Raw genomic sequence first — 7,500 nt, 5'->3', positions numbered from 1 at the left:
GAGCCTCCTCCTGCGGGGATGGGGAACCAGGGGGCCTGGGGAGCCTCCTCCTGCGGTGATGGGGAACCATGGGGCCTGGGGAGCCTCCTCCTGCGGGGATGGAGAACCAGGGGGCCTGGGGAGCCTCCTCCTGCGGGGATGGAGAACCAGGGCGCCTGGGGAGCCTACTCCTGCGGGGATGGAGAACCAAGGGGCCTGGGGAGCCTCCTCCTGCGGGCATGGAGAACATGGGGGCCTGGGGAGCCTCCTCCTGCGGGGATGGAGAACCAGGGGGCCTGGGGAGCCTCCTCCTGCGGGGATGGAGAACCAGGGGGCCTGGGGAGCCTCCTCCTACGGGCATGGAGAACCAGGGGGCCTGGGGAGCCTCCTCCTGCGGGGATGGGGAACCAGGGGCCTGGGGAGCCTCCTCCTGCGGGCATGGAGAACCAGGGGGCCTGGGGAGCCTCCTCCTGCGGGGATGGGGAACCAGGGGGCCTGGGGAGCCTCCTCCTGCACCAGGGGGCCTGGGGAGCCTCCTCCTGCGGGGATGGGGAACCAGGGGGCCTGGGGAGCCTCCTCCTGCGGTGATGGGGAACCATGGGGCCTGGGGAGCCTCCTCCTGCGGGGATGGGGAACCAGGGGGCCTGGGGAGCCTCCTCCTGCGGGGATGGGGAACCAGGGGCCTGGGGAGCCTCCTCCTGCACCAGGGGGCTTGGGGAGCCTCCTCCTGCGGGGATGGGGAACCAGGGGGCCTGGGGAGCCTCCTCCTGCGGGGATGGGGAACCAGGGGCCTGGGGAACATTTTCAACACTTTGGGGCATTTCACAAGCGCTTCCCTCGCTTACGGCCACACCACCCTGAATGAGCCCGATCTCGTCTGATCTCGGAAGCCAAGCAGGGTCGGGCCCAGTTAGTACTTGGATGGGAGACCGCCTGGGAATACTGGGTGCTGTAAGCATTTTTTTTTGCCATTATTTGTGGGTAGAAAAGTGAGAAAAGTGACCTAAAATAGAACCGGGACTAGGCGGCAGTTCCCCCCACCAGGCGGCGGCATTTGGGGCATTATTTGTGGGTAAGAAAGTGAGAAAAGTGACCTAAAATAGAACCGGGACTAGGCGGCAGTTCCCCCCACCAGGCGGCGGCATTTGGGGCATTATTTGTGGGTAAGAAAGTGAGAAAAGTGACCTAAAATAGAACCGGGACTAGGCGGCAGTTCCCCCCACCAGGCGGCGGCATTTGGGGCATTATTTGTGGGTCAGAAAGTGAGAAAAGTGACCTAAAATAGAACCGGGACTAGGCGGCAGTTCCCCCCACCAGGCGGCGGCATTTGGGGCATTATTTGTGGGTCAGAAAGTGAGAAAAGTGACCTAAAATAGAACCGGGACTAGGCGGCAGTTCCCCCCACCAGGCGGCGGCATTTGGGGCATTATTTGTGGGTAAGAAAGTGAGAAAAGTGACCTAAAATAGAACCGGGACTAGGCGGCAGTTCCCCCCACCAGGCGGCGGCATTTGGGGCATTATTTGTGGGTCAGAAAGTGAGAAAAGTGACCTAAAATAGAACCGGGACTAGGCGGCAGTTCCCCCCACCAGGCGGCGGCATTTGGGGCATTATTTGTGGGTAAGAAAGTGAGAAAAGTGACCTAAAATAGAACCGGGACTAGGCGGCAGTTCCCCCCACCAGGCGGCGGCATTTGGGGCATTATTTGTGGGTCAGAAAGTGAGAAAAGTGACCTAAAATAGAACCGGGACTAGGCGGCAGTTCCCCCCACCAGGCGGCGGCATTTGGGGCATTATTTGTGGGTCAGAAAGTGAGAAAAGTGACCTAAAATAGAACCGGGACTAGGCGGCAGTTCCCCCCACCAGGCGGCGGCATTTGGGGCATTATTTGTGGGTCAGAAAGTGAGAAAAGTGACCTAAAATAGAACCGGGACTAGGCGGCAGTTCCCCCCACCAGGCGGCGGCATTTGGGGCATTATTTGTGGGTCAGAAAGTGAGAAAAGTGACCTAAAATAGAACCGGGACTAGGCGGCAGTTCCCCCCACCAGGCGGCGGCATTTGGGGCATTATTTGTGGGTCAGAAAGTGAGAAAAGTGACCTAAAATAGAACCGGGACTAGGCGGCAGTTCCCCCACCAGGCGGCGGCATTTGGGGACCCGTAGTGTGGGCAGAAAACTCACCAAAGTGACTTAAAATAGAACCGGTGCAGGCGGCATGTTCCCCCACCAGATGGCGGCATTTGGGGACCCGTAGTGTGGGCAGAAAACTCACCAAAGTGACTTAAAATAGAACCGGTGCAGGCGGCATGTTCCCCCACCAGATGGCGGCATTTGGGGACCCGTAGTGTGGGTAGAAAACTCACCAAAGTGACTTAAAATAGAACCGGTGCAGGCGGCATGTTCCCCCACCAGATGGCGGCATTTGGGGACCCGTAGTGTGGGTAGAAAACTCACCAAAGTGACTTAAAATAGAACCGGTGCAGGCGGCATGTTCCCCCACCAGATGGCGGCATTTGGGGACCCGTAGTGTGGGCAGAAAACTCACCAAAGTGACTTAAAATAGAACCGGTGCAGGCGGCATGTTCCCCCACCAGATGGCGGCATTTGGGGACCCGTAGTGTGGGTAGAAAACTCACCAAAGTGACTTAAAATAGAACCGGTGCAGGCGGCATGTTCCCCCACCAGATGGCGGCATTTGGGGACCCGTAGTGTGGGTAGAAAACTCACCAAAGTGACTTAAAATAGAACCGGTGCAGGCGGCATGTTCCCCCACCAGATGGCGGCATTTGGGGACCCGTAGTGTGGGCAGAAAACTCACCAAAGTGACTTAAAATAGAACCGGTGCAGGCGGCATGTTCCCCCACCAGATGGCGGCATTTGGGGACCTGCAGTGTGGGTAGAAAACTCACCAAAGTGTCCTAAAATAGAACCGGGACCAGGGGGCCTCTTCCCCCACCAGGTGGCGGGCTTGGGGGGCTTGGTTTCCGGGTAGAAAACTCACCAAAGTGTCCTAAAATAGAACCGGGACCAGGGGGCATGTTCCCCCACCAGGCGGCGGGCTTGGGGGGCTTGGTTTGCGGGTAGAAAACTCACCAAAGTGTCCTAAAATAGAACCAGGACCAGGGGGCATGTTCCCCCACCAGGCGGCGGGCTTGGGGGGCTTGGTTTGCGGGTAGAAAACTCACCAAAGTGTCCTAAAATAGAACCGGGACCAGGGGGCCTCTTCCCCCACCAGGCGGCGGGCTTGGGGGGCTTGGTTTGCGGGTAGAAAACTCACCAAAGTGACCTAAAATAGAACCGGGCTAGGCGGCATGTTCCCCCACCAGGCGGCGGGCTTGGGGGGCTTGGTTTGCGGGTAGAAAACTCACCAAAGTGTCCTAAAATAGAACCGGGACCAGGGGGCATGTTCCCCCACCAGGCGGCGGGCTTGGGGGGCTTGGTTTGCGGGTAGAAAACTCACCAAAGTGTCCTAAAATAGAACCGGGACCAGGGGGCATCTTCCCCCACCAGGCGGCGGGCTTGGGGGGCTTGGTTTGCGGGTAGAAAACTCACCAAAGTGTCCTAAAATAGAACCGGGACCAGGGGGCCTCTTCCCCCACCAGGCGGCGGGCTTGGGGGGCTTGGTTTGCGGGTAGAAAACTCACCAAAGTGACCTAAAATAGAACCGGGCCAGGCGGCATGCTCCCCCACCAGGCGGCGGGCTTGGGGGGCTTGGTTTGCGGGTAGAAAACTCACCAAAGTATCGGCAAAATAGAACCAGGGAAGGGGGGGATGTCGGTCACAAGGTGCCCGAGTCAGAGAACCAGGAAAACGGACATAAATCCAGAAAACCTCGGTGTCTGACTGCTCCTCAAAAAGTGGTCTTTTTGATGTCACGAGCGCAACCACCTAGAGGTTAATGGGGAGGGATGGTGTGAGCGCAAACGGATTTTTCCTAAGTGTGACTGCTCCTCAAAAAGTGGTCTTTTTGATGTCACGAGCGCAACCACCTAGAGGTTAATGGGGAGGGATGGTGTGAGCGCAAACGGATTTTTCCTAAGTGTGACTGCTCCTCAAAAAGTGGTCTTTTTGATGTCACGAGCGCAACCACCTAGAGGTTAATAGGGAGCGAGTACAACAGGGGAGGGAGTGAATGGGCTCGGACTGTGGCCGAGCCTGGTGCCTCAAAATCGGACAAGGTTGGACTGGAAGCCCGCTGAGAACTCTGGTTCTTTTGCCAGACGAAACGAATTTTTTCCGAGTGTGACTGCTCTGCAAAAAGTGGTCTTTTTGATGTCACGAGCGCAACCACCTAGAGGTTAATGGGGAGGGAGTGGAAAAAACGACAAAGTGTTGAGCTCCGGACCGGGATGGCGGGCGACTCGAGCGGTCGTGCCCGACTTTGAGACACTTTGTCGCGGTCATGCGAGCGACCTCCGCCGGTCCCTGGAGGTGCCCCGGACCGGGTTGGCGGGTGACTCGAGCGGTCATGCCCGACTTTGAGACACTTTGTCGCGGTCATGCGGGCGTCCTCCGCCGGTCCCTGGAGGTGCCCCGGACCGGGGTGGCGGGTGACTCGAGCGGTCGTGCCCGACTTTGAGACACTTTGTCGCGGTCATGCGGGCGTCCTCCGCCGGTCCCTGGAGGTGCCCCGGACCGGGTTGGCGGGTGACTCGAGCGGTCGTGCCCGACTTTGAGACACTTTGTCGCGGTCATGCGGGCGTCCTCCGCCGGTCCCTGGAGGTGCCCCGGACCGGGTTGGCGGGTGACTCAAGCGGTCATGCCCGACTTTGAGACACTTTGCCGCGGTCATGCGGGCGTCCTCCGCCGGTCCCTGGAGGTGCCCCGGACCGGGTTGGCGGGTGACTCGAGCGGTCGTGCCCGACTTTGAGACACTTTGCCGTGGTCATGCGGGCGACCTCCGCCGGTCCCTGGATGGCGGGCTCCAGTGAGGTCGGCGGGGGAAGGCTCGGGCTGAGGCCGACTTCGGTGCCTCAAAGTCGGACAAGGTTGGATTGGAAGTCCGCTGTGTTGAGGACCAGTGGCATTCGGCGGTGGAACGCTCAGAACTTGGCCGACATCGGTGCCTCAACGTCGGACAAGGTTGGAGTGGATGACCGCTGATAACTCTGGTTCTTTTGCCAGACGAAAGAAATTTTTCCCGAGTGTGACTGCTCTGAAAAAAGTGGTCTTTTTGATGTCACGAGCGCAACCACCTAGAGGTTAATAGGGAGGCACCATAACAGGAGAGGGAGTGAAAAGGCTCGGACGGTGGCCGAGCCTGGTGCCTCAAAATCGGACAAGGTTGGAGTGGATGACCGCTGATAACTCTGGTTCTTTTGCCAGACGAAAGAAATTTTTCCCGAGTGTGACTGCTCTGAAAAAAGTGGTCTTTTTGATGTCACGAGCGCAACCACCTAGAGGTTAATAGGGAGGCACCATAACAGGAGAGGGAGTGAAAAGGCTCGGAGGGTGGCCGAGCCTGGTGCCTCAAAATCGGACAAGGTTGGAGTGGATGACCGCTGAAAACTCTGGTTCTTTTGCCAGACGAAAGAAATTTTTTCCGAGTGTGACTGCTCTGAAAAAAGTGGTCTTTTTGATGTCACGAGCGCAACCACCTAGAGGTTAATAGGGAGGCACCATAACAGGAGAGGGAGTGAAAAGGCTCGGAGGGTGGCCGAGCCTGGTGCCTCAAAATCGGACAAGGTTGGAGTGGATGACCGCTGAAAACTCTGGTTCTTTTGCCAGACGAAAGAAATTTTTCCCGAGTGTGACTGCTCTGCAAAAAGTGGTCTTTTTGATGTCACGAGCGCAACCACCTAGAGGTTAATAGGGAGGCACCATAACAGGAGAGGGAGTGAAAAGGCTCGGAGGGTGGCCGAGCCTGGTGCCTCAAAATCGGACAAGGTTGGAGTGGATGACCGCTGAAAACTCTGGTTCTTTTGCCAGACGAAAGAAATTTTTTCCGAGTGTGACTGCTCTGAAAAAAGTGGTCTTTTTGATGTCACGAGCGCAACCACCTAGAGGTTAATAGGGAGGCACCATAACAGGAGAGGGAGTGAAAAGGCTCGGAGGGTGGCCGAGCCTGGTGCCTCAAAATCGGACAAGGTTGGAGTGGATGACCGCTGAAAACTCTGGTTCTTTTGCCAGACGAAAGAAATTTTTCCCGAGTGTGACTGCTCTGCAAAAAGTGGTCTTTTTGATGTCACGAGCGCAACCACCTAGAGGTTAATAGGGAGGCACCATAACAGGAGAGGGAGTGAAAAGGCTCGGAGGGTGGCCGAGCCTGGTGCCTCAAAGTCGGACAAGGTTGGAGTGGATGACCGCTGAAAACTCTGGTTCTTTTGCCAGACGAAAGAAATTTTTTCCGAGTGTGACTGCTCTGCAAAAAGTGGTCTTTTTGATGTCACGAGCGCAACCACCTAGAGGTTAATAGGGAGGCACCATAACAGGAGAGGGAGTGAAAAGGCTCGGAGGGTGGCCGAGCCTGGTGCCTCAAAATCGGACAAGGTTGGAGTGGATGACCGCTGAACACTCTGGTTCTTTTGCCAGACGAAAGAAATTTTTTCCGAGTGTGACTGCTCTGCAAAAAGTGGTCTTTTTGATGTCACGAGCGCAACCACCTAGAGGTTAATAGGGAGGCACCATAACAGGAGAGGGAGTGAAAAGGCTCGGAGGGTGGCCGAGCCTGGTGCCTCAAAATCGGACAAGGTTGGAGTGGATGGCCGCTGAAAACTCTGGTTCTTTTGCCTGACGAAAGAAATTTTTTCCGAGTGTGACTGCTCTGCAAAAAGTGGTCTTTTTGATGTCACGAGCGCAACCACCTAGAGGTTAATAGGGAGGCACCATAACAGGAGAGGGAAGGAAAAGGCTCGGAGGGTGGCCGAGCCTGGTGCCTCAAAATCGGACAAGGTTGGAGTGGATGACCGCTGAAAACTCTGGTTCTTTTGCCTGACGAAAGAAATTTTTTCCGAGTGTGACTGCTCTGCAAAAAGTGGTCTTTTTGATGTCACGAGCGCAACCACCTAGAGGTTAATAGGGAGGCACCATAACAGGAGAGGGAGTGAAAAGGCTCGGAGGGTGGCCGAGCCTGGTGCCTCAAAGTCGGACAAGGTTGGAGTGGATGGCCGCGGAGAACTCTGGTTCTTTTGCCTGACGAAAGAAATTTTTTCCGAGTGTGACTGCTCCTCAAAAAGTGGTCTTTTTGATGTCACGAGCGCAACCACCTAGAGGTTAATAGGGAGGCACCATAACAGGAGAGGGAGTGAAAAGGCTCGGAGGGTGGCCGAGCCTGGTGCCTCAAAGTCGGACAAGGTTGGAGTGGATGGCCGCGGAGAACTCTGGTTCTTTTGCCTGACGAAAGAAATTTTTTCCGAGTGTGACTGCTCTGCAAAAAGTGGTCTTTTTGATGTCACGAGCGCAACCACCTAGAGGTTAATAGGGAGGCACCATAACAGGAGAGGGAAGGAAAAGGCTCGGAGGGTGGCCGAGCCTGGTGCCTCAAAGTCGGACAAGGTTGGAGTGGATGGCCGCGGAGAACTCTGGT

The 7,500-nt window shown here is 56.6% G+C and overlaps 1 non-coding gene across 1 annotated transcript; it reads left to right on the top strand.

The window, feature by feature from the left end:
- Positions 1-818: 818 nt before the first annotated feature.
- LOC148058228 (5S ribosomal RNA) lies at positions 819-937 on the top strand. Its single transcript, XR_015710051.1, has one exon. It is a non-coding gene; the product is annotated as a 5S ribosomal RNA (ribosomal RNA).
- The last annotated feature ends 6,563 nt before the right edge of the window (positions 938-7,500 follow it).

Source organism: Callionymus lyra, unplaced genomic scaffold (genome assembly GCF_982586985.1).
Source record: "Callionymus lyra unplaced genomic scaffold, fCalLyr1.hap1.1 HAP1_SCAFFOLD_127, whole genome shotgun sequence".
NCBI lineage: Eukaryota > Metazoa > Chordata > Actinopteri > Syngnathiformes > Callionymidae > Callionymus > Callionymus lyra.
This window is presented reverse-complemented; position numbering and strand designations above follow the sequence as displayed.